Genomic DNA, 9,883 nt, shown 5'->3' with positions numbered 1-9,883 from the left:
TGTTTGTTTTCATTCCAGCTGGCTTTGCAATGTGTTCCATCTTGGTAGTGCCTGGTGTCAGCATGGATTCTTTTAAGATTATACTTATTAATGCAAAGTCACTGGTTCTAAAAATTGCCATCATTTCTATCTTGGTAAAGTGCCAAGTTCATATGTGTAACTAAAACCTTATAAACACATGGTAGGTGAGGTAATATGTTTTATTGAAAAAACTTCTTTTGGTTACAGAGACAAACTTTCAGACTTTTTGACCTAAAACTTTGTTGGATGACACTGCAAGAGTTGTGTTGACACAAATATCTTCCCCCGCCTAGATGCAAAATTCAGCTTGAACTTGGGGAGGATCAGGAAGGTGATATTTGTATGCTGCTTCCAGTGAAGGAAGTCATACATACCAAACCTGGAATTAACTAGGTTAAAGGTGTCCATCTCTTGTATATGAATCTCAGAGTGGGGTTAAAGTGTGACCAGTGATTTTGTGCAGTTCAACATGCAGCTCAGATGTGGTCTTTCTAAGATTTAGGATAGCACTAGTTGCTATGGGCTTATTGTTCTAACAAAGTCAGTGTCCATGTATATGCGACTTTTCTGGTCTAGAGCTACTTTTTGGCTTGCATGACAACCATGGGTATGTTATGCTTAAAAGTAGCACATGGGATCTTTTCCAGGGGTGTAAGGCACCGTGCCACATTTATTAAACAATACAGACAAAGCACCATATGCCTTCAGGCACACACACATGCACACTCACCCATCCTGCTGATGTTGTAGTTACCAGTCTCTTGCCCACCATGACCTACTGTCCAGATAGATGATCCACATTGTAGCAGGATAGAACCCAAAGACTCAGGCAAGACAGCCTTTTCTTTATAGGGTTTTTCCCTCATACAAGTCCATGTGTTTCACTTTATCAGGCCTTACTCAATCACTCAGCATTTCAAACAGTACCTAGCATTTCAAACAGTCAAACAGTTCCCAGCGTTTCCAGCAGTCCTTCTGGGTGTGACCCCATATGGGTGTTGCCTTACATGCTTATGGCCTGGAGGTGTTGGTCTCTTGGGAAAGTCCTTAGCTGCCATTCATCAAAAAATGGGTGTCTGCCTTCAACTTTGAGGTAGTCAGTCTGCCTTGTTTTCGTTTGCCCCAAGTCCTGGTCTCCACCTCTGATACTCTAGGTACTGAAGGTTCTTTCTCTCACTCACATGCACAGGCATACATTTACATAACTGCAGCATGGCGAGAGCAAAGAATGTGTGTTACAGTTTAACATTTTACAGAGTGAACAGAGTAATAAAGTACCTAGCAGAAAACAGAGTCTATTACAGTATAATAAAAATCTACAAAACTATAAGTTGACATCCATTATAAGTAATTATAGGCTTTGGAGCTATACTTATACGGTAAGGTTACAGGGGTATTGCAGTTGCTTTCTCAACTTGTGTAACCGACCATATTCAAGTATTGGAGGGGTAGCCGTATTAGTCTGGATCTGTAACAGCAACGAAGGGTGTTAGTCTATAAGGTGCCATAGGACCCTTTGTTGCTGACCATATTCAGTGTCTTATATTTGGGATGGGATGGGATGGGATGGGAAGGTAGGTTTTGTACCATTGTTATGGCCCCTGCTTTGTGGTCAGGTTGCACCTCTTTCCCTAGGGAAACCAGGAACTGTTTTCTGTTTAATATTAATTTTTGCTCTCGAAATTAGTGAATGCCCTTGGTGAATTTCAGATATTTAGGACAGAGAATAGTCTCTGGGTAACAGACTGCGCTGTCATTGGTCTTGTGAAATATTATAGTTTAGCATGGAGCAACTATGTGCAAAAGAGTGTAAGAACTGAATCATTAGCTGTTGTATGTGCAGAGTGCAACATGAGAGAGGCTCCTTGAGCCTACACACATGGATTGCAACATTTTGGTCCCTTATAACAATCTAAGGTCAGTGGCAAGAACATTATCGTTATAATTTCTGTTGTGGCCTCACCCATAGTCTGTATATTTTTGTGTGGAAATGTCTGTGGACACAATGACAGGATGACGCATGAGTAAAACATCCATGACAAAGATGCCTTCTCATACATCCTCTGGCTGCTCTTGGAGGGTGCTACCATGGTACCCGGGTATCAAATGGGCATCTTGTCGCATCTGAGATGTAACATCTTCAGATACCTTTGGAAACATTTTGTCCTTTGTCTGCAAAGGATTGGTATAATGGCAAAGATGAGACTCCTTACTTTTTCTGTGCTTTCCACAAACAAAAATTAGCATAATGTTACATGTGACTGTGTGGATAAATGCGTGGCTCTTATTGTGAATAACTGTTTTTTTGGTACAGAAATGTAACAGATGTCTAGCTGTTATAACTCAGTCTCAGTGTCTGTGTGTTTCACTCTACACTGGAATGCAATTTCACCTCTCTGTTTGCACTATTGTAGTCTCAATTTTATGTCCGTTTTCTAAAAGCTGTTGAATTAGAGGATTTGACATTTCCTTGTGCTAACGTACTCTCATACAGAGAGAGAATCCTGGATCAGGGAGAATCTTAATATTTCTATGAAGTACAAGAATACAATGGATGTAACAGAAGGGTGAAAGCTGTAATTTATACTAGCACTGGAGGCTGTTGGCTAATTGTTTTCATGAAGTCAATGTCCATTTATATGAGACTTTTCTGGTGGGGTAAACTAACTCTGGCTATGGTGCTAGAATGGTGTGAAGATCATGCTTAATGGTAATTAGTAATAATAAAAATGATTATTTATTATTTCTCACTGCCATAGGTTGCTGCCGTGTGTTACAGACCATGCAGGAAGAGGAAATGACCTGAGGAAGAACCCAGTGAGAATTTCAGCAGCAGCAACCACTGCTGGTAGCACCAAGGAACATGGAGTGGTTTGCTTTCTTGGAATGTGTGATCACTTGATCTCATAACTTGGGTCAGCAACCTGTCCAAGGCAGCGTGTTGAAATTTGATTTTTTGACCTCTATGTACAGTCCGAGTGCCAGTGATACTTTTTAAAGTCACTAATAGTCCTACTTACCACAGTTTCATTCATAAATAAATTAAGATGCAGAATGTTACTGTTTAGGCGGTGGTTGGTAGCATTAGCTGGTCTTTTGTTTATCCACAGATGGCATAGCTTTGAGAAAACTCCTGGCTGCATGAGGGAGGTGAGGCATGGCAGAGCTTCCGCTTCACATGCCAATGAAAATCAGCTCACGTGCCACTCTTGGCACCCATGCCAGGGGTTGCTCACCCCTACTATAACTGTTAGCCTCCCACCGAGCCCCTTCTCCCATCTGCTAGTGTTTATCACTCACATTGCAAGTTGTTTCAAACAGAAAGAATGCTCAATCCTGCAAAAACCTCTGGACATACTAAAATATGAGTAATAATAATGAGCTTTTGTAAGCAGCTGTGAAAGCCATGACACGCCATAGCTGTGTTTATATTAGGTGAAAATCTAGATTGTTCAGGGCACAAATGAGAACAGATTAGGGCCCTTAATGCCTTAAATTCACCTTGATTCTGGAATATATAGATGGGGCTAGCTAGTGGAAACCAATTAATGTGATGAGGTATACAGTATGCACAGAGAGAGCTGCAGCTGTCAGCCAGGGTAAGGGAGCAGGGTTGCTATGATCTCTTACAGATTTAATTAACTATTGAATTATTTTGAAAATACTCTTGGTTGGATTAATTTCTTTTGGTTTTCTTCTTATTTTCTGGGAGCACAACAGAAAGCTGACTACAATGAACCCTTTGAGGAGTATTTCATAATTTGAGATCTAGGTTAAGATAAAATTGAAGTGAGTTGACTTACAATTTTGATATACTTTAAAATTATTTTATTTTATAGCAAGTGTGGAATTAGTTTGAACTTGTCATTGCCTTGGCAGGGAAAATAAACATTAAATAGAAGCAAAGTCAGTCACATTTGAACATTTGCATTTTTACCATTGGGTGTGTTTACCTGAATTATCATCTTGTAGCAGACATCTCAGCTTTGCTTTGATCTTATGCTACCAAAGATATTTTACATGAAGGAATCATTAAACACCCCACACACAATTATGACAATTTCTGAAAAGCTCATCAATTAATATAAGGTGCAGGGGCTTTTCATTTTAATTTTAATGGGCTGTAGTGTAGAATTTAAAAAAATAATGAAGTATATTAAAGAAGTGTTTGATTTGACTTCCTTCTAGTATATTGGCAGGAGATGTGTGCTTGAGGTGAAAAATGATGGTGAAAGCAACTAAATTTAATATATAGTTTGAAGGACTTTTAGCACAAATAAGGCACTGTGTGGTGAACCAATAAGATACTATATGCTCTTGAGTTAATAGAAATAAAACATTCTGTGAGCCTTGTGAGTTATTAACTCAAATGCTTGGGTAAATATGGTTTGGTTCATCATCACCTCTTTAAATTATGTTTATGAACATTTCCTGAATATAGCCTTCTGTGAAATGCCATTGACTGAGCTAGCAACTTCATTTATACAAACAGTATTCCCTACATTGCCAGAAGATGAAAGAAAAAGTAGTCTCTTGTTATCAGTAATACAGATGGGCTATAGAAAAGTCCCATTAATTTCAAATTAGCTTTCTGAACATGTGTACAATTAAATCATTTCTTGGATTCTACCTAATATTTGCATATTTTTGATAATAGCGATGTATAATTGAAGGGCCTCACATGAAGAATAGAGCAAATCTTGTAGAAAAGTATTCTTTTTCATTATGAAAAATTTTTAAAATTACAGAAAAGCATTTTAAGTATGTAGATACTAGAGATTATCAATCAAACATGATAAGCACATCTGGAAGTAAAAGGATTTTTTCCTCCCACAAAACATGTGTTTTTAATAAAAGCATCCCTGTTTTCTGTTTGAAAGCCCAATCACATACTCTTTTAAAGACACACAAGCAAACAGGGATCCAATCCTGTTCCCTCTGAAGTCCATTGTTAAATTCCCCTGGACTGAGAACTTGAGCCAGGCTCATAACTTATCATATCTTGTGAATGTAACATTCAGGGTAGTTACATATGTTTGACTTTGATTGGTTCATGAATGATTTGCATGGACAGCTAACAGTGATCAGATAACCACTTTCTGTCCCTACAAGTTTGTCTGGGCTTGATCTAAATCCAGCATATAGAGGTAAATGGATCCCTTTAGCAACCTTTGCTTGTCTTCTTAAGTACTCAGATATCATGATTTGAATAGCTTCATGGTGATTAACAGAGAGTGCCAGCACCAAGTCCCTAGTTCAATCCTTATAAATTTGAGCCAGGCTCTGTCTCAACCGTCTTAACAGTTACAAAATCTAAGCTCTGATAAATGCCTAGAACATTAATTAGGGCTCTTGAGTGATTAAAAATGATCACTATTAATCACACTATTAAAAAAAAATCACAATTAACTGCAATGCTAAGCAATAAAAGGATGCCATTGGATGTTTTCTACATTTTTCAAATATAAATATTTCAATTACAAAACAGAATAAAAGTGTACAGCACTAACTTTATATTCACTTTTATTACAAATTTGCATTGTAAAAAACAAAAGAAACATTATTTTCAGTTCACTGAATACAAGTATCATCATGCAATCACTTTATCATGAAAGATGAACTTACATATGTTTCTCGCATTGGTGCCCTCTTTGAATTTGGTCAAATCTGCAGTGATAGTGTTCTTAAAATGAACATGTACTGGCATCCTCCAAGACTGACATACCATGAAATACATGGCAGAATGTAGGTCAAACACAAAGATGGAAACAGAAATTCTCCCCAAAGAAATTCAATTACAAATTTAATTAATGCATTATTTTTAAATGAGTGTCATCAGCATGGAGGCATATTCTCTGGAGTCATGGCTAAAGCATGAAGATGCATACAAATGTTTAGTATACCTGGTAAGTAAATACCTTGCAATGCCAGAGGCAAAAGTCCTCTGTGAATGCCTTTTCCCACTTTCAGATCAAACCATAAACAAGAAGCAGGCAGTATTATCTCCTGTAAATATAAACAAGCTTGTTTGCTGGAACAATTGGCTGAACAAGAAGTAAGACTGAGTGGACTTGTAGGCTCTAAAGTATTACACTGTTTTATTTTTTGAGTGGTTACATAACAATAACCTAAATTTGTAATTTGTACTTGCACAAGTCTGCACTACAGTATTGTATGTGCTGAATTACAAAATAATATCATGCTGATGGTGCAGATATTTGTAATAAAAATAATATAAATTTAGAGTTGTACAGTTTGTATTCTGTATTGTGACTGAAATCAACATGTTTTAAAATATAGGAAAACATCCAAAATATTTAGTACATTTGAATTTGTGGTGTTTACCAGTGTGATTAAACCTAGATTTAATAAGGATTCATCTTTAAATCACAATTAATTTCTGAGATAACCACATAAGTTAACTGTAATTGACAGCCCTAATGTTAGAAAATGTTCATATGCAATGCACTATTTAATATATTTTTAATCCTAAAATAAATGGCCTGAATTTTACTCTGATGCTGTGGGCATGATGTCGTCAATTTAGACATTTACCTGTCCTGTTTGTAACGTAGTTAGGTATATAATGAGTGCAGGTTGAGGCAGAACTGAATAGTTGAGGCTAACCCTGTGTGTGAATGAGTGTATGAGTGTATAGTGCAATATTTCCAAATTACAATTACACAACTATCTGGGGAACAAACAATATAAACTTGCATATATGTTCTGTGTGCAGAAAAATAATTGCACATAAAATGGTGACATCCTTTATATTTCCATGCTGAAGACAGCATTTTTGCCTATCAAGGGAGTATCAAACCCTGTGCTGACTGAGGAGAAGTACAAAAAGTAGGGAGGATGTCATCTTAGGCAAATGTTACATAGAAACAGAAGAGGCATTTTTCTTGTGATGTAAATGGTAATTATGGAAGAATGAGAAAATAGATTTCATGTAGGGTGTAATCCATTCCTCTGCATAGCAACTGTACACAAGATCATTTTCATAGTCCCTAGCTGGAGGAGAAGTGGTGTGGAGAGTCTTTTGCAAATAAAATTGAACATATAATCTTGACTTTCTGAGTGCAGAAAATGCCAATAAAGAGATCAGATTTGTACCCTATAACGTAACACTCCCACCCAGGGGAATGAAGTAGTGAAAAGTGCACCTTCACTGTTCTGCACCCACTCTGTGGATAGCAGCCGGGGCACAGAGGGAAGCAAGGAGAGGTCATAGTAGAACTCTTACTTATGCAACACAGGTGGATAGCAAGTGGGGGGTAGGGGGTTGGGGAGACTGTATCCATATTCTCAATGCTTGAGATAGTGCAACTGTATCAGCTCACTTGAAGGAGTAAGCTGTATGGTGAATGTAAGGTATGCCTCAGCTGGAACAGAGGGAAATCTGTGCACAGATCATGACTGAGTCCCCATATCTTTCCTAGGTTGCTTCTGGTGGCACGCACACAGTGCTGTGCCCGTTCATGGGGCTTGTGGCAACCACAAATTCAGCCCACAAGAATTTGACTAAATTCCATCTTCGTATTCATGCTGTTACCATCTTTTGTGATATGGCTATTTCTTGCCCAGGACTGTTTTCTATTTAAATATACTCTTAGCAAAATCCTCCCTGCATGGCCTGATGCAGTGTGATTAAAATATGGTCATAATGCCAGGAATGATGATCACTCCTTAGAAGTTACACAGCAAAGTGGAAGACATGGCAGGTAAGGACAAAAGCTGTTTCAAAAATAGCCAAAAGTGCAGCCAATGTATAAGTCTAAAATGAGTAGAAAAGGCAAGCCCCCTACTATATTTTTTGTCTTGCATCGGCAATGTGCAATGTAAGCAGCTTTGGTTACATGAGTGTGCACAGCCTCACTTCAGCAATCATTTTTGGGGATGAATTCAACAATATTTCCACTGCTATGCACAAACCATTTTCTTCTAATAATTAGAAATAATGTATTTTTATTAGAGCTGTCACATTTAACTCCCACAATTAACTACAATCACAATTAAATGTTTTAATCACACGGTTAAACAATAAAATATCAATTGAAATTTATTACATGTTTTTGGATATTTTTCTAAATTTTCAAGTACATTGAGTTCATTACAAAGTGTATACTGCTCACTTTATATTGTATTGAAATACTCGGGCTGTAAAAATAAGAGGATATTTTTGAATTCATCTTAAACAAGTACTGAAGTCTTTATCATGAAGTGAAACTTACAGAAGTAGATTTTTTTTTTATAACTGCACTCAAAAACAAAGCAGTGCAAAACTTTAGAGCCCACAGGTCCACTCAGTCCTATTTCTTATTCAGCCTAACATTAAGATGTACAAGTTTTGATTACATGTATGAGGGACAATGCTGCCTGCTTCTTTCTTACAATATTACAGGGCAGTAGGAGCAGGTGTTTGCATGGGACAATTGTTGGGGGCATTGTGAGATATTTACAGGCCGGATATGCTAAACATTCCTATGCCCTTTCATGCTTTGGTCACCATTCCAGAGGACATGCTTCCATGCTGATGACACTTGTTAAAAATTGTGTTAAATAGATTTTCAACTAAATTCCATGTTGGAAAATTATATGCCTTTTGCTCTGTTTTTTATCTTCATTTTGCCATATACTTCATGTTATGGCAGCCTCAAATGATGACCCAGCACGTGTTGTTTATATTAAGGACACTTTTACTGCAGATTCGACAGTGCAAAGAAGGTACCAGTGTGAGATTTCTAAAGGTAGCTACAGCACTTGACCCAAAGTTTAAGAATCTGAAGTGTCTTCCAAAATCAGAGAACGATAAAAGGTGCTTTCAGAAGTCTTAATAGAGAACACTCCAATGCCGAAACTACAGAACCAGAAACACAAAAAAGAAAATCACTCTTCTGCCGGTGGCATCTGACTCCAATGATGGGCGAGAACATGCATTGGTCTGGCTTCTTGGATTGCCCTCAAGCAGAAAACATCATCAGCATGGATATCTGTCCTGTGGAGGAGTGGTGGCTGAAGCATGTAGGGACATATGAATCTTTAGCACACCTATCTGTAAACATCTTACAGTGCTGGCTATAAGAGTGTCATGAAAGCCCTTGTTTTCGATTTCAGGTGACGTGAATGACGAATTGGAAGCATTATCTTCTGTAACCAACTTTTTTGATCATGTGGCTGAACAAGAAGTAAGATTCAGTGAACTTACGGGATCTAAAATTTTGCATTACTTCATTTGTGTACAGTGTGAATGTGTAATAAAAATAATTATAAAGTGAATGTTGTATACTTTGTTTTCTGTGAAGGTGCAGGAAGTCCTCATCAGAGACATGCTGTTCACAGACGATGCTGCTGTAGTGTCTCACACAGAAGACCAGCTTCAAAAACTGCTGGATCAGTTCTCCAAAGTGTCCAAGGACTTTGGGCTTACCATCAGCCTAAAGAAGACAAACGTACTCGGTCAGGATGTTGCTGAATCCCCATCAATCAGCATTGACAACTATATGTTAGAGGTCATCCACGAATTCGTTTACCTTGGGTCCACCATCACTGACACCCTGTCGTTGGACACTGAGCTAAATAGGAGGATTGGAAAAGCAGCCACAACTCTGTCCAGACTCAGCAAGAGAGTGTGGAATAACAACAAGCTGTACACTCACACCAAAATGCAAGTCTACAGAACCTGCATCCTCAGCAGCCTCCTTTATGGCAGCGAGACTTGGACCCTGTATGCCCTCCAGGAAAAGAGGCTGAACGTCTTCCACTTGCGCTGCCTCAGGCGCACCCTTGGAATATCATGGAAGGACAGAGTGACCAACACCGCTGTCCTCGAGCAAGCTGGAATCCCAACCATGCACACCCT

General features: G+C 38.3%; 1 long non-coding RNA gene across 1 annotated transcript; it reads left to right on the top strand.

The window, feature by feature from the left end:
* Positions 1–8,990: 8,990 nt before the first annotated feature.
* On the top strand, positions 8,991–9,350 carry LOC142013292 (uncharacterized). The gene is made up of 3 exons (XR_012645596.1): positions 8,991–9,045; positions 9,139–9,209; positions 9,327–9,350. It is a non-coding gene; the product is annotated as an uncharacterized LOC142013292 (long non-coding RNA).
* Positions 9,351–9,883: the final 533 nt, after the last annotated feature.

This window comes from Carettochelys insculpta, chromosome 5 (genome assembly GCF_033958435.1).
Source record: "Carettochelys insculpta isolate YL-2023 chromosome 5, ASM3395843v1, whole genome shotgun sequence".
Taxonomy (NCBI): Eukaryota; Metazoa; Chordata; order Testudines; family Carettochelyidae; genus Carettochelys; species Carettochelys insculpta.
Note: the sequence above shows the minus strand (reverse complement) of the source record. Positions and strands in the feature narration are given on the sequence as shown.